This window comes from Passer domesticus, chromosome 1 (assembly GCF_036417665.1).
Source record: "Passer domesticus isolate bPasDom1 chromosome 1, bPasDom1.hap1, whole genome shotgun sequence".
Lineage (NCBI taxonomy): Eukaryota > Metazoa > Chordata > Aves > Passeriformes > Passeridae > Passer > Passer domesticus.
In genome coordinates, this window is record NC_087474.1 from 119,095,728 (window position 1) to 119,122,931 (window position 27,204).

The 27,204-nt window shown below is 41.5% G+C and overlaps 1 protein-coding gene and 1 long non-coding RNA gene across 8 annotated transcripts in view; one reads left to right on the plus strand and one right to left on the minus strand.

Moving 5' to 3' along the window:
- The window catches only part of DTNA (dystrobrevin alpha), a 233,019-nt gene that overhangs the window by 89,251 nt on the left and 116,564 nt on the right, over window positions 1-27,204 (plus strand). The window contains exon 1 of one of the 7 annotated variants that reach the window (XM_064385389.1): window positions 11,558-11,700. The exons of the other annotated variants lie outside the window; for them this stretch is intronic. The gene's annotated coding sequence lies outside the window, so the exon portion shown is untranslated. Of the gene's footprint in view, window positions 1-11,557; window positions 11,701-27,204 lie in introns of those variants that run through there. 7 annotated transcript variants of the gene reach the window in all.
- On the minus strand, window positions 21,626-26,845 carry LOC135278788 (uncharacterized). The gene is made up of 3 exons (XR_010346198.1): window positions 26,799-26,845; window positions 25,921-26,701; window positions 21,626-22,684 (listed from the first exon to the last, which is right to left on the minus strand). It is a non-coding gene; the product is annotated as an uncharacterized LOC135278788 (long non-coding RNA).

Consider the following 27,204-nt stretch of genomic DNA (forward strand, 5'->3'; position numbering starts at 1 on the left):
ATCTGGAATAAAGGCAAGATCAGGGGTTCTTGCATGAGCCTGCAAAGAAATGTCACTATACCTTGTACATCCATGTATAAGGAAAACAAGAGTAAAGGTGCAAGCGTGGCACTACCTTCAAGACTAGAAACTTCTGTCTTCAGAAAGGGCTGGATCTGGAAAGGAATAGGTCTGTGTGTCCTCCAGCTCCCCTACACAGTCAAGAGGAAGTGAGTACTGGAGTCCTGGGCTCTCTTCCCACCTGCCAGGTACACATGAAATAAAGAGGATTTTACAGAGCAGAGGCAGAAGGGGAGAAGTTTAATCAAGTTCGGTGGTGCATTCACACTGGCATGCACATCTTTTTAGTAGAATTGGAGTGGGAAATTTGAAGCTGCAGGCAAAGTGAGACATGATTAGATATAGCTCATTGATCAGGGAACTGACAGTCAGTGAAAGAGGAGAGTAGCACACAATGCTAGGTTTTAGGTCAGCTATAGGTGAAATGTGTCATGGTACTGGGACATCTGGCTTCCCAAATGTCTCTGCTGATCTTTCATATGCAATCAAATCAAAACTCTCCCTACTTTATAATGTTTGTCCTCTTTCATCTTTTGTGCTATGGATGGCAGTCCTATATATTCTTCTCAGTGAAAAATTCGAAGACTTAGGGATCATGCTTCTATTTAAATGCTGAAGTTTAATGTAGTCAGGGGACCAGATGAAAAGGCAAGGGGGATTCGTCATTTATCTTTTTAACTTTAGCCAGAAATTAATTTTAATTTAAATTTGTTTTCGGGGAAAAGTATGGGCCTGAGTATTGCCATAGTGTGTGGCATTTTCTAAATTGTCAAACATTGTTTCTAAAACTATTTCGATAACACTCAGTTCTCTTGGGTTCACAGTTACAGATACCTTCTTGCTATGGTGATTGTCTGATACAAATACCAGATATTGCTATTGGAAGAAAAGCAGCTGTAGTTAAATTTAGGTAAAAATGAAGGAAATAAAGTGTTGTCAAAACAAAGATGATAAACTGAGAATACTTCACTTTTCAACTGATACTAAAACTAGAGCTTAAAATAACAACAGTGAAATTGCTAAAATACATTTGACCAGATTCTTCAAAATAAAATTAAGACATTTCCTTGTTCAGTGAAAATTAATTAAAACTACTGTTTTACTTAATATGAATGCAGTTTGGGTTGGTGCTCTATTTTTAAATGATCAGGAACCCAATGCTGAGAGTCACTTTTTCAATATGAACCTCCAGGCTGTTTTAGAGTGGTGTTTTAAGAATTGTGTCGGTCTCCTCAGGAAGGCAGGGACTGTTTTGCCTCTCTTTTAATCAACATCATTTGTTCGCTTTCCCTCATTGGCCTCTCAGAGCAAAAGGCTGCTTATCTACTCAAATGGAATGGGAACTTCTTTTAGAAAAGCACAGGGAGAAGATTTTCATTTGAGTGTTAAGTAGGAAATGAATCCAGCCTGTCAGAGCTGGAAACCAAACATATTAACTCTTTACAGACTTTTCTACCAGAATGCTTTATGCCAAAACTCTGTATGGAATGTTTTCAAGGGAAATCAGTTGGATAAGTGTCAGGAGAAGGCAAACCAGACAGCTGGCTTCAGCAGTACTTGTGCTACCCACAGCCTTGACTCCGTCCAACAATCCCAGATGGATTCCCCAGCAACACAGCTCAGGGGTAATACCTCTCCTGGCTACTTTAGTTCCTACTCTCTCTCACCATCTTGTCCTTCTACTTTCAAGCTGCTCTTGGCTGTGGTTGAGTCTTTTCGCACACTGTTAAGGGGGCAGCTGCCCACAGCTTCTCTCAGCCTTTCTGGGTACCCCCTTCCCTGCAGAGCCATGCACAGGGGAAAAGGGTGGACACAGGAAAGGGTCTTGCAGGTGAGCCCACCAGATATGGGTGGAAACCACTTGCCCCCTCGAGATTTGGGAATAGATTGTTACAGTAATTGTGAAGTTTGTTTCTGGTTTCATGGCTGAAGGTTACAACAAACTGGTTGCAGCTGAAGCTGAAGCCCTGTTCAGCCACTTGACTTGATGGCAGGCATCCAACCTGACTAATTTTAGCCAGGATGCTCTTTGGTTTCCTGCACATTTCACACACTTCAATGAGTCAAAGTGAAAGTAGATGTGGATATTATGAACGAGGTCCCAACTTCCACTTAGAGCTCTTTGGACGATGGCGTTTGTATTGTATGGCCAGGTGAAAGCAGGGAAATGTCCCATGCAGTGTCCTCAGCAGAATGGAGAGTGTTTCATGTAGTGCACAATGACAAAGTTCACTGAAACATGATGGTCAATTTATTTAATTTTGTCTTCTTGCACCTTTCCTTTCGTTCCTCATATGACTGTACTTCAGCATACTCCCAGCAGGAATGTCAGGCTTGCCTTGGTAAAAGTCATATAAAAACCTTCACTGTGGTTTATACTGTTTATAATCACATTTTGTAATGTGATTATAATCACATTTTCCTTGAAAATTTCTCTAGGAAGGCTTTTACATTCATCACAGTTCTGTTCCTTGTGACCTACCTTCCGTGCTAATAGCAGATAGACACAGTTATACCTACATATTATTGTAATTGTAATTGTTGATGGTGCCCTATTTAGTTCACACCATTTCTTTCTGTGTCGTAATAGATTTGCTGAATCTGTCCATTTTTGCTTTTCCTAAATTAAAAAGAAGACACATTAACATGCTTTCAAAGAGATTTAGGGAGAGGGAAACCACTACCTCCCAGTGCATGAATTTAAAAAAAAATGCTAATAGGCCCATAAATGAAAATCAAGAGTTGTTTTTATTTCAAACAGCTGCATCTCTGTCAATGAAAGATTTATTGGTTTCCAGTCCTCCCAAGACTTAGGAACGTGCTTAGTTGGACTCACTGAACTGAAAAGCAGACTTTCTTCCACGCAGCAGAGCAGGGGTGCAGGAGCCAGCTAAGTTTCAGCAGATCCTGTGAGCCTCACTTGTGCTTTGGCTGCATGGAGCACAGTGACCTCCAGCAGTGTGTTCAGAAATACTGGCTCTGTTAGGTGTGACACAGGGCCTTCAGAGAGCCAGCTTGTATCTGATTTGCCTTCTTGAAGTCAACCAGATGATGGAGATGTGTTTTGCAAAATATGATGGATAAAATAGCAGAGGATTTAGGCTTGTACATACAGCCTTACCTTGTGCTTGGTTTGTCCGTGATACGGGTGGAGGCTGCCTTCGACGAGGTAAGACAGCGTTGAATCTTTGTTTCTCTAAAGTCCGTGCATGAATGGGGTTTTTTGATCCTCTCCAGAGTTCTGGGGCTCATGTCACTTACAGGGTAACATTCACTCAGTTAAGAGCAGTGAGGAGGTGGAAGTATCTCAGGCACGTTGCTGCTTCCTGCTGATCTCTCAGACTTATTTAGGCAAGTTGCTAAAAAGGACAAAAGATGGCTATTGGCAAAGAACTATAAGTAAAAGCATTGGGGGTAAGATAATAAAGCAATAAGTAAAATTGCACAAAATCCTACATTTGGCTTTCCTTCAAAAGTATAGATGAGTACCATGAAGTGTAATCAAATATTAAAGTAAGAGTTAAAAATACTTTTAGCTTAATGCGTTTCTCTTAATCTCTTATCCGTGTTACTTTTATTCTGTTACTGCTCACCTCTGCTTTTATATTAAAAAGCTGCACAAATAGAAGTACAAAGTGCTGTTCAAACAAAAGAAAATAAAAATATACTTATTTATAGAATTTTTTATTTGAAGTCATTTTACATACTGTGTAATAATAGTATATTTGAAAGTTGAATATGTGATTATTTGAAAAAAAAGTTGATTGTATATTTTAAGGACTGTTCATGTTAAATACTATGGTTCTTTTTTTAGTGAGAAGCCTTGTCAAACAAAATCGTGTTGGGTTTCTATTGCTTGAGGGCAAAATAACTTTTATAGCATTGAGGGAGGCATGCTGTTGCAGCCCCACAGCAAGAATGCTCATGCTGCCTGGCAGCACAGGAACACAGCAGCAAGCTTGAGAAGACATGTGTGAAAGCAGATAGATAGGAATTTGTTCTCGTTGCCATGGTGTTGGACACTGTTTACTTCACCTATCAGCTGAGTCTGGTTCTTCCCCTGTCTTTAGGAAACCTGCAGACCTGACCTGTAGCCAGGTACAGCTTCAGAGAGGCACTCAGCTCCCAGTAGCATATGGACAAGAAATGTATGGATTTTTTCTTTTCTTTGAAATAAGGTTTCTGTCACTTGGGGCTGAGGAGGAAAGCTCCAGACAGTGAAGTGTGCATTATCTGTGCAGTGGTTTTTCAGCTACCTGAGCACACAGTCAGCTGGCCCTGGGTTAGCAGCAGGAAGCCCACAGAGTTGGGTGCTGTTGCTTCTGTCCCCAGGATCTGGGACGGGTGGGTGAGATCAGGGGTGGTCCTGAGGTCTCATTTAGCTGGTGGCCTCTTTGCTCCAGTCCCATCCTACCTGCCAGACCGCAGGATTGCTCTCAAATAGAGATGCTTAGCTGTTCTGAAATTTGTGGCAGCTTAATGTTTATCACAGATGAGGAGCTGGATGAGTGCTGCACATCACTTTCCCTCACAGTGTGTGCCAAGCTGTAAATATAAAATGCCAGGTTGTGGTTATAAAAGCAGGCTGTAAGACAGATATGGCACACTTCCCTCAGTACCCTTAAACTAGGTAAAACAGGCCAGGCCAGACATGCATATCCATTTTAGCTTTTCAGCTACTAATGTCATGGTGCTACCTTCAGTGACTTTGGTTTTATCATGATGCTATAACTGCCAGTGAACTACTGAACTTAAAAGGTTATTGGCATATCCTTTGTAATTTTTGAAAATAAAATATCCTTGTCTCCCTCTGGCTGAGTGGTTAAATCACATTACAGTGGCCCTACTTGACAATTTTCTCATGAAAGACTCAAATCCTAGGGTTAATTAAAGTATGGAATAAGTATCTAGGGAGGCATATGTAAATGCTAACAGGATTCCTACCACATATCTACAGAGGCAAACATCACCATGTATAGTTTATGCTAAACTGAAAAAAGGAAATCCTTAGATCTCTTGCAAGGCAAAATTTTTATATTTTGTGACAGATGTAGGCAAAAAAACATCCTTCAAACTTAACAAAACAAAATTTGATAATGACAGTATGTAAATATGTCCCAAATAATCATAGGGATTAAACATTCTGGGAGACTGTATAAAGCTTTGTATTTGCAGGAATCTTAATACCTGTTCCTATCAGAGGAACCTGGATCTGGGATCAGAAAGCAAGGAAGACTGCTGTGTCTGACTGAAACTGCTGGGGAAACTTTAGCAATCCAAATTATCTACTGATAGTATAATCTGGCCAGTACTGCAGGGCAGAATATTATGGAGACTCATGACTCATAATGATAGGTGATCAGAAATATTGCTCAGCTCCTTGTCTAAAAAACCTGGTTCTGAGAACATCCACTGTCACTCACCATCCACCCCTGGCACAAGCACTGACCCCGAGGGAAGGGTGGCACTTCCTGACTTCCACCCGCCTCCTTGGCTGGCCTCCATTTTGCCCACAAGGTTTGTTTTGCTGTACTGGGTTGACCTTCTTGAGTTTGTGCTGGTTAGGTGAGGTAAAGGCAAATACATGGATGAAGTGACCTAGAGCTTCAGGCAGAAGCCCTCACCGCTATTCTCTCAGCAGCTATAACCACTCTGGCTTAAGGGGATTCTGCAGAAGGTCTCTACAGCCCCTGGATTACCTGGATTTTAGTCTGCACTCCAGTAATTTATTTTGTTCATTTTAAAAGAGGTTAGGTTTTGTCTGCTTGGAGCAGAACCTTAGGAGATGTACTGATACCATCTGCTTTAGGCATCCAACTTGGATGCATTTCAGATGACAGCGTTAGGAGCAGCAATTCCCAGTAACTTCATTGTAGAGAGGCAGGTGCCTCCACATGGTCAATTCAGGTCATTCATGTTAGATGCTTAAAATAGAATATATGCAAATTCAGACTGTCTGCTGCTTTCACCTCACCCATTGCTTACGTCTGTTTATGTCTTAAAGGTGATTTCTCATTGAACTGCTGAAAGAGACCTTGCACTCCTTTAAAATTGCCTGCCCATGTAAAAAGAAGGGTGTCTGTCTTGGGCTATGACTGCATGCCAATTAGAGCATGTGTGCCCCCAGCCTGCACTTCACACCTGAACTGCTTGGGGGTGCACCTTGGAGGTAGGGGACAAGAGAGCAGGAGGTCTGGGCAGGAGCAGCAGCAGTCCCATTGCTTTTGGGAGAGTGGCCAGAGGCCAGTGGCTGGGCTGATTTAGCCTCGATGGTTTTTTGAGGCAGTTTGAGCTCTTGCCTTTGCAGAAATATGTTAAAATATAAATGAAGAAATGTGTTTCCTATAAAACTGTCTCTGCAGGAGTGCAAGCAATCGTGGTGGTAGGGAACCTAATTGCCAGTTTATTTGTGGATGTTTTTTTAAACATATCCTTTTGAGAACCATTAGAAAAAGGCTGTTTCATCAAACTGCTCCCCCCCAAACATGTTAGCATGTTTGCTCTGCTGCTTTGGAAGTGCTCGAGCTGTCACTCTGCTGTAGAGTTGTAGTCCAGTCTTCAAACATTTGTTCCCCCCAGTGTTACAGTGCTGCTTCATGGCATCCCTAGCCTTGTGTTCAGTGCCATAGTAACCATTCTCTGGAAGGGCAGCAAGACAAGACAAGGAACATGTCAAGCACCTAGAAGAGAGAGAAAAAATGCAAAGCCTGACTTGACAAAGTCTTGACACGGATGGCAAATATTTGACAGTGTTCTGTGGTGGCTTGTGAGCTCCCCAGGAAGGAGAAATACAGAAACAATTCAGAATAGTGAGCAAAAATTCCTAGTGGCCCACCAGTAGTTAACAAGGGGATTGCACAGACCAGTCCTGTGTTGGACAGAATGTGCTGCTTGTAGCAGCATGGGAAACACAGGTCAAACCCTCCAGTTCCTAGGCTGTTCACAGGCACTCTTGGAGAACAGGTAGGAATGATAAAAAATAGGCTGCAAATTATATATATCCTCCTTGCTTGCTTGCTTTCTTCCTCTCTTTTTCTCTTCCCTTGCCCATGTATCTGGATTTTCTCAGTTGTTCAGCAATCCTGTAGGAGCCAGCTGAGAAGCTGGCAGGCATCTTGCAGGCATCCATGGAAGTGTGTGCAGTCAGGGTCGCTGCACTTGCTCTCTGCCAAGGTATGGTCCCTCGTTTGGCTTGGTGTGGCAGTGTACTTGGGTGGCACACCTGTCTTCCCAGCCACCCCAGGAGTCCATTGCTGGTAGGCAAAAAGCAAGGCTGAGCCCAGGCTTCAAAGAGTTTTTGCTCATTCTGACCTATTTAGCTTAAAGTGCTTTATTTGGCATTCAGAGTTTAATCTCAACCAGAGGCACACACTCTGTGAGAAATCCAACTCATCAAATAATTGAAATAAATTTTTGGGACACTGTGGGTTCTTGCACCATAGGGCTTGAGTGTTTATTTGGCTGCCAGTGGCATGCACTGCCAGTTACCAGATAGTTGAATCCTCAGGGAGGAGGGGGAGCAGGGGGAAGGAGGAGCTGTAAAGACTTTAGTTGTCACAACCTTTTTTCAGCTATTACGAGATAAGGGTGCAGTTTCATAACACAAACTCTGCCTGCCTTCAGTGCAAGGTCTCTCCCGTGCCAATCCAGGGATGCTTCTCCTGTCCCTTCTCTCTGCCTTCCCAGCAGTGCTGGAACTGGAACAGAATAGTTGCAGTGTTGTGAAATGGTTCAGCCACAGAGAGGATTCTGTGCTGTATTTACACCCCTGTGGCCTGGGGCCATATTTTAATTTGAGAAGGGCATCCGGGTCAGCTGGAGCCCAGACAGGTTTGCTAGCACTGGTGCAGCCACGGCCATGCCCTCTGGCTGGCCCTGCCCTCCTGTGCAGGGGCTTGCATGGGGCTTGGAGGTTCTGCAAAGCCAGCTGGATCCATGCTGTTGGGGCTTGCAGAACCCTGAGGTGATGTCCAAGTGATTACAAGATTTGCCTGAGTCCAGCATGGCAGGCTTGGAGCCAGAGCTGCCACAGCATCTTGTTGACAACCCTGAGGAGCCAACTGGATGCCCTTGAACTGTGCCCAGCAGCTCTGCTGAGACATCTAGGCTGGCTCAGGCAGGATGCATCTTGGATCAGTGGGACTTAATGGTCCTGGCTCCTTGTGAAACAGTTAAAGGAGGAAAGAAGACTGGGCATTGGTCTCTGTAAAAAGAAAGCTTAAAACTCAGATCATCTCTGGCTCAGAAATCTGGCATCAAACAGACCCAACCACAGGTTGTTTCCTTTTAGTATCTCACCATCATCTGGGTTTGCAGCTCAACCTTCAGCCCTTTGGGCAGCATTAGGGAGGCCTTTTCTGCCTGTTGACCCAAGCAGCTGCCTGCTGCCTGGGCAGGGGTGCTGTGAAGGAAGTCATGCTGTCTGTCAGGCAAGTGCAGCAGCGAGATGTGATTCCCTGTGCCATTTCCTGCTTGGCTTGGGCAGTGCTGGAGCAGTGCCTGTACACCATCCCTTGTGCTCACACTGCCTTTTAAAGGGAAAGTCAAGTCTCAGCAGCTGCTGCAAGCTGAGTTCATCCAGAGGGAGTCAGAGTTCATCTAGATGGAGTCAGTACCCACAGGAGCCAGGCTTTACCTTTATTTTGTATGGCTCGAGTGTTGTCAGAAAGGATCAGTTGTCCTGTGGCACTAGGAACAGAGCCCTCTAGAAGGTTCAGTAGCATTTCTTCTGAGAAAATACTTTGTTGGGGAAATAGCCATTCATCTTACAAGTGCACATGTGCTTGATGCCATCTGTGTCAGGCAGCCCCTGCCCAACAGGTGTTTAAAGAAAGGCAGAGTAACCTTCCTCTGAGTACATTTGACATTGGCTCCTTCTCCTGTTGCATTTCCCTGGTAGTTATTAACTGACTCTGTTCCAGAACAGTGAGCACGCGATGATGCTTCAAGCCGTGCCCAGCCCTTTCCGGACAACAGTAACTGCCATCTGGAAGCTGGTTTCCACCTTTCTTAGCACATTCCAAGTGCCTACCTGTGTTAAAAAAAGTCCCTGAAGAGTTCTGGGCTGTTTTGCATTACTGACAGGCACAATTTTTAATACTGTCTGGATTTTCCTGCAGGTCCCCTGAAGATTTTTACAAATCCATGGGATGAAGGAGATCTGGGTTTGGGGGGGAGCACAGCAGGAAAGATAAAGACTGTGAAAGCGTGAAATCATGAGTGACACAGGAGGCTGCTTTTGGCCTTGGGACATCAGAGAAGACATGAATTATTGAAATTATGGCTCTGTTAATCTGTGTGTTGTCAGCCCTTCTATAAACAGTGAGCAGGTGCTGTATGACTGCAAGTCCTGTTGAGTGGGAAAGCCCTCTGGTCATGGAGTGGGGGGGGGACTTCTGCTGGGGCTTCAACCTGCAGCTTTAGCTGCCTGACCTGGATCATTTGTTGGTTCAAAGTGAGAGTTATTGCTCTTCAAAAGCCCGTGTTCATTTCTTTTCTAACAGGTGACACTGTTTAATAGATTCCGTTAGAATCCCTTATTAGGTTTTCTTTTTTACTTTTTTTATTCTGTACAGAATGTGAGTGAAGCCACTAACACTACTCAAAACATACTATAATATTAACAGATGTGCATGGAAAGTTTGCTTGCCTTTCAGCTTTTGGGGCTTTTTTGCAGTTGTTGGTGGGTAAAGCACTTAACACAATGTTGCAAACAACTGTGTAGCAATTGAAACTCAAACACATTGTACAACCTCAGGATGTGCTTTATGGCCTATCTGTTCTGATCATTAGCATCAGGGGAAGAAAATTCACTGTGTATTAAAAAGAGAATGGCATTGAGTAACTGTAGAAATTATTGTGAAGAAAATCCTCTTGCACCATGTGTGTTTTGACCCTGTATCCAGAGTGCCAGACAGAATTTTAAATGTGAATCAATAGGTAAATACCTATTGCAAGGCAAAGTAAGGTGACTCTTTCAGGAGCCTGCATTGCTATTTCCCATCTTCAGAGGTCTCTTAGAACAGCTGCTACTTTGAGCATCTTCAAAACTGGAGATCTGTGGACTCCAAAGCCAGCTTTTGCTGACAAATACAGCAACATGCAGATTCCACAAACAGCTTTGGCAAGTCTTGTATGAAAGTAGGGTAAAAATATTATGAATTAACTTGGATAGAGTTTGACTCTACTTATAAAGCAGTAAAAGAGAATGAATTAGTAATTAGGAGTTTATTTTTATTTTGGACTCTCTAATGGAGTGGGTTGAGGTCCATGATAGCAATAGCTGTTTTTTCTACATCTTCCATTACGTTCAGACAAATTGAGAACTAAATAGAAAAGTTGACTTTTTGATGATGTGTTGCTGGACTACATTCTGGAGCAATAGTACCTTTCACACCTTGAACAGGCTTTTAATCCCAAAAATGAGAAGCAGTTAGTCCTAGTCAAATTGCCTAGCACGTTTTGGGGAAGGCAGGTTCCTGAAAACCTTATTAGGACCATTTCAGACGAGCAAGACCCAGTTCATGTGGCAGGTATCAGGTTGCCACTACTTCAGTCCCTTCTCTTGCAGAAGCTTTCTGCAGGGGAAAGGCTTGACTACATTGCATGTTCTATCCTTTTCTCTGCTGAAACTGCTGGAGGAAGAATATGGCCCTGCCTTGCAGGAAGAATTTGTCCTCCAAGACTCAGTTACAAGATTGGGACCTTAGTGTGACAATTCATGTGTTCTAGTACAGTTCCCAAGGCAAACTTGGAATGGCATTCGTACGTTGTCTCAATAGTGCAAGAACACATTTGAAGCTGTAAAGCATCAATGTTTAACTCAAAAGGCTCTGCTATGGTTAGTCCTCATGCTTAATCTGGCAGGGAAGTATTCATAGTGATTATTTAGTTATTTCCAGATAAATTAATTTCTGTTCCACAAGCACAAAATTTTGTAAAAGTCTTTTTCCAGACCACAATGGAGAAAGTGCGTGGTTGTTTTGCTTCTGAAGGTGTAAATCTGGTGTTCACCACCTGTACTGGCTCTGTACTGGTACTGTATCTATACCTGCATTACTGGTGCATTTCTGACTGCTGAGCATGATTTTGTGATTGCAATTCCTATGGGGATAAGGACCTAAATTTTGAAACCAGTGAATGGCAGGAGCAGAAAAATAATGATTATCTGCTTAAGGGGTGTTGATGTCATACTACTGACTCATTTGTTTTATTAAAAATAAACCCCAAGTTGTCCCCCAAAGCAAAACCTATAGTTTATTTGTGTCTCTCTTTTTAAACTTTGCCATTACTTAGCTCTCACAGGTGACATGAGCCTATCTGGGTTAGATTTGCTGCATGAGAAAACAACCCTGACTTTTACCGGGTGGGTGGACAGGAAAAAAACCCAACTTTTTGTCAGTCTTTTGTGTTGCAGCAGCTGGATTCATTGCTGCTATAGCAACACACCACATGATGAGGTGTATTAGATTGCTCTGCGCAGAGCACGAGGGGGAAAAGGAACACAGCTCCTTGCTGAAGGTAAAGGTTGCACTGGAGTTTCTGCTGGAGAGCTGGGGAAGGTCAAATGCTTCAGATCCCAGTACTTGTTGTGCACAGAGGAAGGTAGAGGCGTGTGGAGGTGTTAAACTGCAGACCCAGGTAAGGTACAGCTGCATCAATTAACCTGAGAGCTTAACCCTCCTCTGTCTGGCAGCTCAACTTCCCAGAGAGTTTTCTCTTAGCTTTTCCAAGTGTTTTTATTGAAAGTTGCATTGCTAATGTGACAACGTGAAAACATTGACAGCAGTTGGAACAATTAGAGAGAGACTTCTACTGCAGAGAGACCAGTCTTACAGATTAGGAGGTGATTGTCTTCAAATCAATGCAAAAAGTGTATGTAGGGGTTTTTTGTTGTTTCAGCTTCACTTGAAGTTGTTGAACAAATTTAGATTTTGTTACTATCTGCACAGTGGTTCACAACATTTCTGTTTTCAGTCAGAATTCAGGGCATTATCTACTTAGTGATTTTTATTATCAGTACTTTTTAATGATCTGCTCTCTTTAGCATTTTTAAACGCTTCTTCCTCTCTCCCTCCCAATCTGCTTCATCAGGTTGCCTGAGTCTTCTTGGAAATGAATTTCATATAATTTACTCCTTCAGGTTTTATGCTGCCTCCTTAAGTCTAGCAGTGTTGTTAATGGAGTTAAACAAACTTCAGTGCACCTGTAGAGACATGAAAGTGGAAACAGTGCCACAGGTTATTGTGGTTTTTACCCTGTTAACCATTCATCCACAGAGGTAAAGAGAAATAATTAATGTCAGCCTTGAACTTAAATGTTTATTCAGACCCATGTCAAACTCAAAAAACTATTAACTCCCCCATGTTCCTTATGCACCTCTTTTTTTTTTTTTTTCCTTTTAGCCATCACTAGGTTAAATGTGACAGGCTTTCAAGTGGCATCCATGAGGTGGAGGCAGTACTTTAGAAGAGGAAAAACTGAGGGACCAAAATGATAGTGGAGAAGATGGAGAGCCTTCCTGAAATTCAAGTTAGATGGTTTAGGACTTTTTCTGCTTGTCATCAAGGGTTTCCAACATTTTGAATACTTTCTATTATCTACAAATTACAACATATTTCTTTCTTAGGACTTACCACTCCTTTAACATCAGGCAACATATCAAGGGTGTTGAAATGTGCAGTCCTTCTCCACTGCCCTAAGTAAAAGATTTCAAGCAACCTCTCTGTTTCTCCCCATACATTTATACCCTGGTGGTCCTGTGTTCAAAGGGCTCATTGCCACTGTCAGCAGACTGGAAGCATTCCTGTGGAAACTGAGGGATGGTGCAAAGGCCAAACCTTCCCCACACTCACCCCTTTTAGTGGCAAGAAGGGGCAGTCTGAGTGAGGGGTATAATTGAGCTAAGTCTGAGTGGTGGGCAGCCTTTTCACAGCCCTGAGCAAGTGTGCTTTGTGTGGTGCTGTGGGGACTGCAACGGTCACAGCTCAGGTTTGAGCGAGGCTCCCCTGGCTGTAATGAGGTGACTTCAACGCTGTTGAAGAAGGAAGCAGCCACTCTGCCTGGGAGAGAATTTGTGAAATAGAAAACCATGTAAACGTGCAGCCCATTAATGATTCCTGATCCCAGAATGAGACAGGTTTGCAGGAAGTTGAGTAGGGATTAGCTATACGAGGGAGAACTCAAGTGAAGTAGGACAGTGATTTAGCTCTGATTCCACCAATTTGAGGAGAGCAAGGGAATCCAGATCAAATTATCTAAGCAATCAGGGGAGCTTAATCTGTCTAGATTTAGGGACCTTGTTTGATTAGGTGAATAAGGAACCTAATTCAAACACCCAAGAGCTCTTTCACTAATACAACCCATCCATTCTGGCCCAAAGTGTAAGGCACTAGGGATGCAAGTGATTCATAGCATAGTACCACTAGCACATTATCTCACTGACTGTCACAGAGATGCACCAGGAGTGAGTTTTTCCAGGGAATTAAAAAATTAAGGAATCTAGATAAAAGGAAACAGGGCACCTTCTTACTGAGCGCTACCCCTCTCTTTTTGTGTTTGGAATCACAGATGTGATAGTTTATCACAGGGAAAGGAGAAAAGGAAGTGAGAGTCTTAGTTAAAACCTTCACTGGTTAAGCAAAACCAGCGAAACAACCCTGAAAAGTGTCCAGCTAGTCATCTTTGCAAGACTAGAAAAAAGGTAAGAGTTTATGGAAATAGGGGTATGGAAAATCATATTCTTAGTGAAGCCTTGTGAGCAGAAGGAATATGAGAACTGTCAGTAAAAGGTAGTTTCCTTCACCAAATAGCATTCCATTACATGTATTTTTTTTCTAGAACAATATTAGACTATACAAATGTCCCTAAAGATTATAAATTTGGTCATGACTTGGCAAAGAATTTGGTGTGTTTTCAAATACTACTTTTTATTCTTTTGTAGGATCTGTGGGTACAGATCCTACAAAAGAATAGAACCTCCCCCTTGGACTTTTGTTCCTCTTTCTACTGTCTCATTAACCCCACTGAATCTTTTCTAAAACCTTCAAAACAAATAATACTCTCTGCTAGCGGAAACCTCTGAAATAAACAAACAATAATTCTGTAGTTTATGGGTGCCTCTTGTACGTGAACCAGCTGAGAAAGTCATGGAAGACTGCTAAAATGCACTGCTGTGCCATGAGAATAAATTTACTGCACAGTTTTGCAATTCAGATTTTATTCAGCATTTGAACTGTAACTCATTAATAATGTCAACAGATTTGCAAGGGAGATCTCATCTGCCCACTCCTGCAGATTAAATCACACAATTTATTGATATGATAATCTTTTTACTAGATTTGGATTGGTGGAAAACAGCAGAAATACCTAACTGACTTGACTGCTAAGAAAAAAAATTAATCCATTGAACTGACATGACTGTATGTCAGCCTCTGAGAAGAAAGAAATCTGGACTCTTGATCAGTAGGAACCAAAACAGACACAAAATTGTAAGGCTACGTGATACGATGTGTATATGCCTTGTATACAAATAGTAACGTAGGCAAAATTCCAATATGGAACAACTTGCAGAGACTAATTGATATAGGAATATGTGCACCAGTAGGAGCAGGCCAGCCCCTCACTCAGCTATCAGATGGCTGAGATATTTTTCTAGGGATAAATATGTACATGGGTGATTACAGTAGCAGATGCTAACTCTAGGAGCTTGAGCTCCATATCCAAATGTTCATCTGGCTCAATCAAAATGAACAAAAGCGTTTCCAAAGGGAGGGCTAACATCTCCAGGGCCGGGTGGGCATTGGCAGCAGTCCAGAATGTCTTCTTCACATGCAGGAGCTGTGCTCTCAGGAACAGTTATTTTCAAAAGGTCCAGCCTTTTAAAATACTTAAAGTATTGAACATGGAAATTAAAGAAAACTGTTCTCTTTGGAAGAAAGCTTGCTATGAAATCATCCTGGGAGAAGTTAGTTCAGTTCTTCATAGAGCACTAGAGCTTGTGGCATCAGGATGTTCATCTTGGATGTCTGTAGGGCTGGCTTCAACATCCATTTCAGCTTTAAGTGTGTACTGAAACAGGTTAAACACATTCAACAGCTTGTGGAAAATGAGGCTCTGGTCCAGGACTGCTGTAGCCACTGAGCAAGAAAAGGAGGCTTGTATATTAATGCCTCAAGGACAGATGTAAAGCTGCCATTTGGCCACATTTGTCTGTGGTCAGACTTCCTGTAATTTTTCCTCTGAAGAGCTTGCCAAGTCCCAAGTGTTCACAGATCACGAGTCTATGCTACAGAACAGTCATGAGATGCTAGAGCTCCGCTGCTTTCAGGCTTGCTGCATGTTGTTTTCTGCAGCTGTGAACCATGGAGAACTTCTTTGTTCTTTTGCAGAGAAAAAGAGTCTGTTCAACTGCTCATTTCCAGTAGTAGGGTCTCCTAAGGAAAAAATGCCAAATCTCTAACACCCTGAAAAGAAAATTCTCTTATCCTGATGGAGTGGTAGAGGTGCAGCCAAAAGAAAAGCTTTTTAAGGTGGGCATATAGTGCAGAGACCTTAAAACTTAGAGATGCTTTTGGGAATATGTGCAAATTATTATTTTCAGTAGCAAAACTGAAAAAATCAGCTCCTTTAGCCAGAAGCTTAGGGCCCCTGGTGACTCTTAGAGAAGTTAGATCTTGGAGCTGAAAGGGAGCATGGCTTCTTCCAGCAGATTTGTTGCCTGATCAACCTGTGCTGGGATAGTCTGTAGCTCTGAACATCAAAGACTAAAGGTCCTATCCAGATGCTGAGCTAAGGAAAAGGTCTTCTCTGTGATTCTACCACCTCCTCCATCAACTCCAGGCTATACTAATTAATGAACCTATGACAAGACACCTCCCTCCCTGCTTGCCGGTCCCATGTAGCCCAAGTGTCGTTTACTTGCTTTTGTGTGTGCAAATATGCACAAATGCACACACAGAAACACCTAAAGTAATTAATGTCTGTCGTTAGACATAAATTATTAGGTTGAATTACTTATTTTTTCATGATTTCCAGAAAGAAAAATGACTAATGAAAAGATGAAATATCATGAGCTCTTTTATTACAGATAAGTGATCTAAGAAGTGCTGTCAGATTGGGTGAAGGAGGGTAAAACAAGTGCTAAGTGCAAGTCTCCCCTTCCTTTTGCTGCGTAGGTAGTCTTTTATTGGTGTCAAATTGTGTGCTGTTCTTCTGAGATGCTGAAGCAGCTCTGGTTGCTTCTGAGGTGTCCCGCCCCAGTCTCATGGAGAGCTGCAGCTGAGCACTGGACTGAAAGCAGCTGGATTTGCAGGGCTGGGAGGCACTGTGCCACCCACCCACCTACTAACTGTAATTAGGAATGTTCCTTCTCACACATTTATGTCACAAGGTGAGGACTAAAAGTCTGTTAGCTGTCTCTAGTTAGGGGTATTTTTGTTTGGAGTGCTTCTTAGAACGGAAAGAGGCAGATTAGACTTTCAAGCACCCTTTGACAGCAGCACTGAAGCTGAGGGTGCACTGAGGAATGCTAATATGGGAAAACTAGGAACATCTTGACTGTTAATTCTGCTGAAGTTAGCAGAGCAAAGCCAAAAAAAAAAAGGGTTGGGTTTTTTTTTGTTTTCGTAACCCCTAGGCTTCATAAATACATCACCCTTCTTTATTGTCAATTTGCTCAGAAAATCATTGCTGACATCTCACCTAAGGACTTATTATCATTCTAGTCAGGCTATCTTTCACTTATATTGAAGATTTCTTGGATTTTTACCAGTCTTAAATTATATTGAAAGTAGGCAGATGAACATTTAAATTAAAAGGTTAATTGAAACAGAGATATTGCACTGGCACAGTTAATTTGTTTCAGTTTAAATGTTTATTAGCTTAATTGAATATTTACAGAACCAAGACAAAAAAAAGTTGTGCATCTGTTTCCACAGACACAAAAGTAAATGCACTTGTATTCAAAAGGTAAATACCCATTAATAACACTTAAAAACAGTAGTCTATAAGAGCATATTTACAAAATAAGGAATTTTCTTCTGTAGTTAAACACCAATTATTTTATGATTTCTTATCTGTCACCAGTTTCTTCTACAGTTCTTTAAGATTTATGAGCACAATAAAGTCCTCAAAGGTGTCAAGGGAAAGAGCTTCCATTGTACAAATGCTTGGGGCAGGAAGCACTGTTAAGATCTTCTGCCTGACAGGAGATTACCATACAATTCTCGTCTTCTTTGTGGACTGTTTGAGAATGATCACCAAGATCCTCATGAGGAAGAGTTGTTAGAGAAATCTGTCTGCTTTTTCCTTTCTCTAATTGGAGAGGCGTCAGGAACTGCAGAATAGGGAAAATGTGATCCTTTCCAGATTTCCTGGAAGAAACCATATTTCAGTTTGTTGGCTTTCCTAGGGTGCCTAATTTGGTAGCACGGTCAAACTGTATTCCTAATCTAGAGGGGAAATTCAACAGCAATAGTAACACCAGAATTTAACTGATCAGACTTCATCTGTATGAATACAAATGTGGTTTTTAGACAGAACAAATGGTGCAATAACTTCCAAAATAAGGAATAAGACGTGTTATTTGGAATATGTTTAAACATGGAAAAGTGCTTTCATTGGATTATTTTAAAGAAGTTGATGTTTGAAAACATCTAAGGTTAATAGAAATGCTATTGTGTGATTCCCTACTCAAAGAAACATTATGGCCCTAAATAGCAACACAAATGGATTCCCCCCCCCCCCCCGCCCAGTATCTAAAAGACAGACTATTTTAAATTCTACTTCATCCCCTGTATTAGTTTCCTGAGAGGATTTTCATCATCAGGCTTTAGGGAATACACTTAAGCACTGAGGTCTTGAAATTATGGTAATTTTTAATCTTTAGGAAGTACCAGTTAGACCTCATTGTCTGTATGGCATTCAAACTTCGCTTCACATCTTAGTAGGTAATTTTCTCCTTATACCATCTGTCCCAGTTATACAGGTGGATGTGCTGGGACAATATTATACCAAAACCACCAGTTTGTGACTCATGGGAAAGGGGCTCTCATCTCAATACACGATTTATTGAGTTTATACATCTCAGCAGCACTGCAGGGTGAAAGACAGTTGGTAGTCTTGGGCAATGATGTGGATTCAAAGGTAAGGATATGCCTCCTGTTTCACTGGAAGTGTGGCCATAGCTATCTTCAAAGAATATTATCCTACCCTGTAGCTAACTGCATCAGTCCTGAGCATCTTAAATGTGCTGCTTCCTGTGGCTTGAGAAACAAAGCCTAGTCCTTTGGCCTCTGAGCAAAAGAGTTACTGTTTGATTATGATCATTTCCTGCCAGTCGTTCATTGTTTCCTGAGCAGTGCACACACAGCTCCCACGTCAGCAGCCATCCAGCAGGTGCCCAAATGCTTCTCTGGTGCACTGCTTCAAACTGATGTGTTCTTCATCAGTAGGCTGACCAAAAATACTTGTTGTTCTTGTTTTATTCCATAAGCCCTCTGTGTTTGTTCCCCGTTGGAAATGTAACTGTTGAGACCTGAGACCGACCTCTGAAAATTCTGATGCAAAGGTACAATTCCGTCTCTTCTGTAGGCTTTGAAAATACTTGCAGTATCTTAGTGTGAAGGGCACTGGTAGGAACCCTTTAGCTTCCAGGATGCACATTCCCTGTATTTCCCTTCTCCTCTGGTATCCCCACTGTCTCCCCTTGTCTGCATTGTCACTCCTTCTCTCTCATCTTATTTCGAAGTATTCCTAAGTGCTTTTGTACTGGAGACTTGGAAATCCCTTCCCTAACTGCCAAGATAATGTGTTACAGGGGAGCAGTGGTGGTCTCTGCACCTTGAACACTTGGCAATTATCTTTGGAAATGGGAATCTGCGTTCATGACAGAAAGGAATGATGGGGGATTGTGAGCACAGAGACGGGGCACTGCCTGCTTGTGAAAGAGGAAACCTCTTACAGCTGGACCTTCTGTAAGGTCATGAAACCACCTCCTGCCATGCCTTCTTTTTCATGTTGTTGCTGCATCTCAGTGCTGAGTCTCCTTTACTGAGTGAATTTATTAGTGATGTATTAAATGCAGGAAAACTGAATAATCCTGAACCACGATTTGAATCTAAAGAAGGAGTATGTTTTAAGCTAGCCATTAGTAGGGGTTTTTTTCCTCCAAGTTGGTAATATAGAAGTCTGTAAATCACATAAATAATTTAAGGGACTAAAAGCAGAATTAAATAATTATTCATTTTGGGTCAGGTTTTGGTTTTTAAGAGCCTAAGTGTAATTATTCTGGAAGAGGGACCTTCTAATGGTTTTAAAGCAACAGAAGTGGCTGCAATAGGAAACCTTTGTGCCATCAAACCATCAAACACACCCAGTTAGGAGAAGCAGTTAGGAAAATTCCCATGAACTGGAGTGTCACCAGCTTAGGCTTGCGGTGGTTCTGGGAGGTTTCAGGTCTTGGGGATCTTCCTTGCAGGAGAGATTGTGACACCACACATGTGGACTGTGTATGGCTAACAGTGAAGCATTTTCTTTGCAGGGCTTTTTTTTCCAGTGTGCTCTCTGTTTTCTCGTAGTTAAACAAGGGATTCATCTCAGCACATTTAACTGAGCTGCATGGAGAGAGAGATGTGATTTTAAACTACTGAAATTGTAGGAGTTCTTTTTCTGTAAGGCAGAGAATGTATCAGGTAGGTGCAGAAATAGCTCTTGTGGTTCAGAAATACATTTTGTATAGCAGAACATCCCAGGCCCTTAAGTTTTGGGTGAAGTTCAAAGAAATCCTTCCAAAAGCAAATTCAGAATGCAGCCGGGCCATTCTGTTCCCATTTGTCTTCCTAAAGCCTAGGAAGTAAAAAGTTTTTCCAGCACTCCACCAGTACAATTAGTTCAGAAAATTTTCTTTGGTTTGGGGTTAGACTTGGCAATGTAGAGAACAGCTACAGATCTGAAAATAGTGAGACAGGGAGCAGAAAGTGCTTTGTTGCTCCCTTTTACTAAGTTCACATAACTATATTTTTAATTCTGACCAAGACCAGGTTAAGGTTGTAAATAAATAATAAAAGGCTGTAAATAGTGTAAGGACAACATTGCAATGATCTCACCAGTTTGTAAAAAAAAAAAGTATTACATTTTCTGTTTAGCTGAAATGCCCCCCCGCCTTGTCCATAAACCTAAATTTTAAAGTGTAAATTGTAATTTCTAACAGAAATAAAATACTCTACATGGTCTATTTTAAATTGAGTGTTACCACATGAAAGAATATGTCTTCATAATGATGTTTCTGATCTTGAATTAACTGTCAAGCCAGGGCATTTATATTGTTCAATTGTTAAATTGTATTGGAAGGGGATAGTAAATACCTGAAGCCCCATTCTGGTTTCTGAAACTGATCTTCTAGGCAAGTAATACCAGGGCTTTACGTACATTCTGCCTGGGAAAATGCTAATCCATCTTCCCTTCCACTGGCTGGTCAGATGCAAACAGAAAGGTCCCATGGATGTGCTGAAGGCAGAACAGACCATGACTGGTCCCTAAAAACTCCTGCAGGCCAAGAAGAAGAGTTTCAGTTGTTATGCCCACACTTTAAAATCACTTCCCCCTCCCTTCTTTGATTTATTTCATAAGGATAGAGAATATTTTAAACCTTTCTCTTCTGGGAGTGCCCCATGCAAACTGTATTCACTGTTTGCTGGTTACACTTTTCATGTCAAAATTCTGGAGAGCTGAGTGATAGATTACTTCCATTGGAATCAGTGACTGAAATTATTACCTCAAGGTCATTAGGTTACTTCCTTGTCTTTGTAGAAACAGCATATTATTTTAAATCTAAAGTTATTAAAGTGGATAAAGATGTGGGGAAAAAATGAGCTGATTAAATGGTCTATACAGTCTCCATTAGTGACAGTTTCACATCTGCCACTCTAGGATGAACCAGATCCTGTGGTTTGTGTCAAATGCCACTTTTTTCATTGAGAACCTCACAGTGACTAAAGAGCAGAAGTGACTGTTGTTTCCCACATTGCTGTCATTCATCTTTTATGGGTTGTTATTTCTGATGTTGCTGTTCTTTTGTCTTGGCTCCCTCTTGATTTTGAATCTGATCACATTACAATTTAACCTTGCAGCATTCTAATTTTAACACTGCAACACTACAAAATAAACAAACATACAGATGAGATTGTTTTCAAAGGATTATGTTTATTTTCATTGCCCACCTTGATCTTTTGGGACAGAAGGAAAACTCTTATTCTATGAAAGTGGACATCTAATGGACATCTTATAATATATCCAGAAATAGAGGTATCCTACATCATAGGTTACTTTTGAAAACACAAGATGTTATGGCTAAAATTAAACATAGGTAAAATCCTGGCAAAATTGACTTCATTGTCATTGAAGTAATTGCAAGCCTTTTCATTGATTTAAGTGGAACTGAGATTAAACTCTGTATTTCAAAAAATTTTTTTTTCTCTTGCAGACATATGCACCCTTTCTGTTCCCCTTTTTTTTTTTTTTTTTTTTTTTTGCTCTAAATGAATGTAATGCTGGAGAAAAGCCACTCTACAGTTCACAACCTGTAGAAAGTTGGCATGTCAGCAGCAGAGAAGCATCAGTCAGTGCAGGCCAAGCATGGCTGCAGATGTCAGCCGGTGCCTTTTGTCCACTAACAACAGGTATTTCACTTGACAGGGCTGCAGCCAAAAACTCCAGGTGGACTTCAACAGGCTTCAGTACCCACTGCTAAGGGGAGAGATTTTAGACATGTTTACTGGAACTTTGAGATCCCCACAAGACATTTTCCATAAGATGTTGTGCAGGTTGCATTTGTGAAAAGATATTGCTGTAGCAGCCTGTGTTGGATATCAGCTCAAGGGAGTAAGTCTATGGCAAGCTAAGGGATAGCAATACTCTGAGTAAATGGCTTCTGACTTTTAAAAGTGTTTGTTTCTATGGAGAGATGTTAATTTTGCCCTTTGTCTCTGTGGCAGAAATTAGAGGAGCAGTGTTAGGTCTGCCTTGTCCCAGGTGTTGAGGCTGAGGGAGGTTACATGTGGGCCTGCAAGGAGTAGAGCAGTACTATTGCATTTTACAGTGGACATCTTCAAGGGAGAAGCAGGGGTTGTATCAGGATGCCGTGTTTTCAAAGTAGAACTCACAGTGTTTGTTCCAGACAAGAGAAATTCACCACAATATTTAGCTCCAGGACTCGTGGTAACTCCAGCTAGGAGCCATTAAATGCAAACCTAAGTGCCTGCTCTTCCATGGTTCAGGCAGCTTTGCCTCAGCTTCTGAAGAAACATAAGCCCTTTCTTTTAAAGAACTAACATTTACTTTCCCATACAATTACCTGTCTGGAATGTAAGAGGATTGTTTACAGAGGGGAAAAAAAGATAAAAAAAACAAGGAAAAAAAGACATTTTTCTTTTTTAAAGTCATACTGTAAAAAGGCTGAAAAGTATACCTGAACGTCCCTTTTTTTTCCCAAATCTGTACTTTTCCTCCATAAATATCAGCATAAATTGATGCATATACTGGAGCTTGTGTTTGATGCTTCGTGACTTCAGGAACAAGTAAAATACTTTTGTACCAGGTCAGTGATGGTCCAGATGCTGTATTTTGCCTGGAAGGACCAAAAATGTGTATAGAAGTCTTTTTCAGGCATAGAAGTAGAGAAGAAAAGATTATTCTGAGTAGGTGTTGCCTGTGGGAAGCTTAAAATTTTAATTTTAAAAGATTTTTCTATGCCATAAACATTCAGACATTAACCTGTTTTGCAGTCAGTGTTTGTAATACTAGGGAAACAAACATAAAATGAACAATTTCTTCATCCTGATGTAACAATGTGTGCAGATGTGACCACTGTTTGTTTGGTGTGCATGAGGAGAATAGGAACATCTTTCCCTTACACATTTGAGAGAGTACTGTACTCATTGTTTTTGTAATCCTTTGCCATGTCAAGGACTGAGCAGTCAGGACTAAGATTATGTGATGTGTCATTTTGATCGTGGCAAATACAATATTCAAGTTGGATGCAGTACCGATTTTTAAAAAATGTTTGCGCCTGGCTTTTCTGTTGACATGTCAGAGGTGAACAGGAAGCATTCAGATGTGAAGCACTGGATTTGGTGCTCAGTGTTCTTCCTCTTCAGAGTAGCTCACCTAAAACTGTTCCAGTACCTGAGTTTTTGGCAGTGTTCAAGAATTCAGCTGATGTCACAAACTGTTGCTGACAGATTCAGTAACTTCAAGGGCCTTAAAAATGTTGATTCTCCAACTCTTTCAAGTACATTAGTTTATAATTTTTTATGTGTGTGTACTGTTACAGTTTAGTAAATATATAATCTTTAAAACTTGGGAGCTTTTTGATGTTTTCTAATGTCCCCCTCAAGAAAGTGACACTATTTCAGTCAGAACAATTTCAGCAGAACACTCTGAAATGATCTCATGAATTTTAGTTATTTGTGTCTCAACCTTGAGTATGTTTCTTACACACCTACCATGATTATCAAAAAAGCAAAATCTTAGATGCAGCTGAAGTGTGAAGGGATTCTGTTATTGTTTCTTTTCTCCCTTATTATTGTGACCTTATTAATGTTGCCAGGTTATTCATAGCTACATGACTGCTATGCTAAAATTTTGCAGGCTGACTGACTCTATCAGAAACTGGCTGACTACAAATACTGCCTACAGAAGGGCTACCCTGTAATGCTTTTCTGTCCCTCCCGAATCTCTGTGATGCTGTGCACTAGAGGGTAGAGCCTTAAATAGTTAGGATAATAGTGAGGGATGACTGGCACTTGATGTAAACAAACTTCCTGGTGCTGGAGACTGCCATTGGAAATCCTTTCAGTGGTTCTCCTCAACTGCAGAATAAAGACCTGTATGCAAGAGACTCTACCAAAAGGCCTTTGCCAAATATTTCAACACTGCAGCAGAGGTGTTTGTACTCTCTAGCTGCTCTGAAAGTAGGGTTGAGTGACAAAATAGTTAATTTAAAAAAATAAAATTGTAAGCAACTGGGAAAATCTGCCTCTCTGACTCCTTTGAGTCCCCTTTTCCATTCATTTGTGTTGTAAAACACAATTTCACAGGATTGCTTAAAACCAAGCCTGCAGCTAAATATTTACCCAATGGATTTGGTTAAATCTGTTTCAGTGCCTCTGGAAATGAATTCACACCTCTAATTCCTAAGTACCCTTTGCCTCTGGGCATCTGTAGTGAAATACAGGTATTAGAAGAGCTGAAATCAGTTGAGATAACTGATAACCTGAGTCAATAAGCAAAGGATTGAGAAGACAGAATGATCTTTTGTCTCTCTGGGGTTTGGAAATGGAAATTTTTGGGCGGAAAAGTGTATTTTAGATAATGCTAGAAAAGTATTTTCTGGGCCTGTTGTCAGCCTTCCTTACATCAGTTAAGTAGCAGTTAATTTAGTCCAAAAATATTGCCCACCAGCACTTCTAATAGCAGGTAAGGAACACCTGAGGAGGCATTTGTGCCAAAAGGCTTGGCCAGCCCCATTGTCTAAGGGAGGAGCAGCTTCCTAACAACTCTAACACTGCCCACAGTCAGCTTGTGTCTGTAATGCATTTCCCTGTTTTATAGGGTGTTACTGTCATCTCAGTCTCAGGTGATAGGGGAGTTTGCCACTTCTTCTGTATTTTTCATATGTCTTTAGCATCCTTTTAACACACAGAAGATCTGAGCCCAGTGCCCAAAATCCAGCTGGATGGTTTGCTCTCTGTTTAACATCCACAGGACTAAGGCAAGAATCAAAGTGGGTAAGCTGTCACTGAGCACTCTGCTGCTGGACATCACAACCCCATGATCTAACACAGGGCAACTCTGAAACATCATGAGTCAGTAGAGGCAAATGGATGGTTTGGGAGACAAGGGACAAAACAAAGGTAATAGTGAAGGCAGAAAGAGCAGTGGGGGAGTGGGATGTGGCTGCTGAAATAGTCTGTTTTGAATATTCTATGTTTAAGAAACTAAATTATAAAATATGTAGGAGGAAAAAACATATCCACAAGTGTGGAATGCAAGATGAGCCTCTGCTGATAAAACTCTACTACATGTTTTTTTATACCACTGAGATTCTCATCAAGAACTACGTCTGGAGTCTCCATTTCACCTCACTGAAAATAGCATTGGGCCTGCAATATATGTTCCAAAAGATTTATTGGGATAGTTTTAGAAGCCACAGACTGTAGGGCATTCACTGTATCTCTTGAGAGACTGTCTACAGCCTCATACATCTTTCACTTCAGAGCTCCCCTGTTGAGATCAGATGTTTTCTGTGTTTAAATATTATTCCTGTTATTCCTAATTAAACCCTGTATATCACACCTTATAATTCTCTCCCCAACATGAACAGCAGATAGCTGTTTTATTCCCAGCTCATCATCATGTAACAAAACTGCATAGATTTGATGTTACTCTCTTCCCAGAAATCAGACTCTCCGCTCTCAGTCCTCGGAGTGTTTTCCCATCTCTCCGCCTCTCTCCTTGCACTCTGTCAATGGCTTCCAGACAACTTGGTGCCTAAACTAGAATGTAATAGTTGAGTGTAGTTGAACCAGAGCCAAACAGGAGGAGGAGGAGGTCTCTTGCTTCCTACTCTGATGTGATGCATTTGATAAGGCAGACCAAAAATACACTGTTGCTTTCTTGCCAGAATACCCAGAAGAATATTAGACATGTTCTCAGAATTAAGCAAATGACACCTGAGGTGCAAATGTATTTATTCTTGTTTGCAAATATCATTAACCAGCTTAGCTCAAATCTGCTTATTACTAGCTCAAACACCTTCAATTTAGATGCCTCTGGACCAGTTTAAGGATTGTCTCCACTTACCAACAGGGTCAAATTGGACATGGTTTTGTCCAGACAGTGGTGTGGCACTTTTAACTCACACAGATTTCTCCTTAGAGCCAGTTTCTGCTGCTCTCTGGAGTAGGCTGGTGGCATCTCCGAGAGCAGTGGCTCAGCATGTGGCAGGAGCATCACTCAGGAGAGCTGCTGCTGGCTCAGAGAATGGCTGGTTGTACACAGGCCCTCTGGGGGTGGAGGGGGAAATGGAGTGAAATTGCCCAGGCAAATTGTCACTGTGGCAGTGAATTCAAGTCTGGTTTTTTTTGTCAAAATCCAGGCCTTGCTCTCTGCAAGGATTCATATAATGCTCTCGCTTTCGTGGCCTAATTGAGGTGCCCCTGCAGCAGCCACAAGTACCTGGCCACCAGGCTGCTGTGGTAATGGCTCTGTGTGGTCAGTGCTTCATACTGAAAGCATCTGTGAAGTGTTTTATTTGTTCAGAACCAATGCACTTCACATAAAAATTGGCTTGTAGCAGTTTGCATTGGTATTCTCTGTCCAAGGATATATTGTGTCTTGCAAGCTGCTGGAGGCCTCAGTGCCCCTTGCTTTTCTGTAGGATGTCTCTGTGCCTTCACATTGACCACCCCTTCCTCTTCTTCCAGCTGTGAGGCCTTCTCAGAGTTGATGGCTGTTGAGTTTTGGTGACTGGTCTTTGTGAAATAACTCTTTAAGTGTGGTGTATCTTGGGAATGGCACCTTTACAGCTTCAGTGGTTGAGTTTCTCCCTGGAGTGGTTTTGGAGGTGGTTCTCCTAGAGCTGCTGTGTTGTATTAGAAGGAAAATGAGATCTTTTCAAAGGAAGGAGGTGTTGAGAAAATAGTTTGAGGACATTTAGTCTTTGGGGGAACATGACATACAGACATAAAATGCTGTGTGACAGTGTTTTGCCTGTTTTGGCAACTCTTATTTCCTGTTGTTAATGATACAAAAGTCATCTTTCCACAAAAGTTGATGCATTGTGTGCATCATAGAGCAATGCTTGTGTAGGAGTGTGTATTCTCTCTTGACTACCCTTAGAGAGGAGTGTTTCTAAGAAGTAATCTACTTCATTTTACACAAAGAAAAATCTTTAAACAACCGTTTGGGGATTTCAAAACACATCAGGAATCTTTGCAACCATAAGTGCCAGCCTGCTTGGATGTGCTTCTTTTGGGCTTTCATGTGCTTCCCTTGGTTTTCTTCACATTCCCTTCCTGCCATGGGAGAGGTACATTCAGGGCACTGAAATTTCTCCAGACAAGAGTCTGCTTACAAGCCCATTTC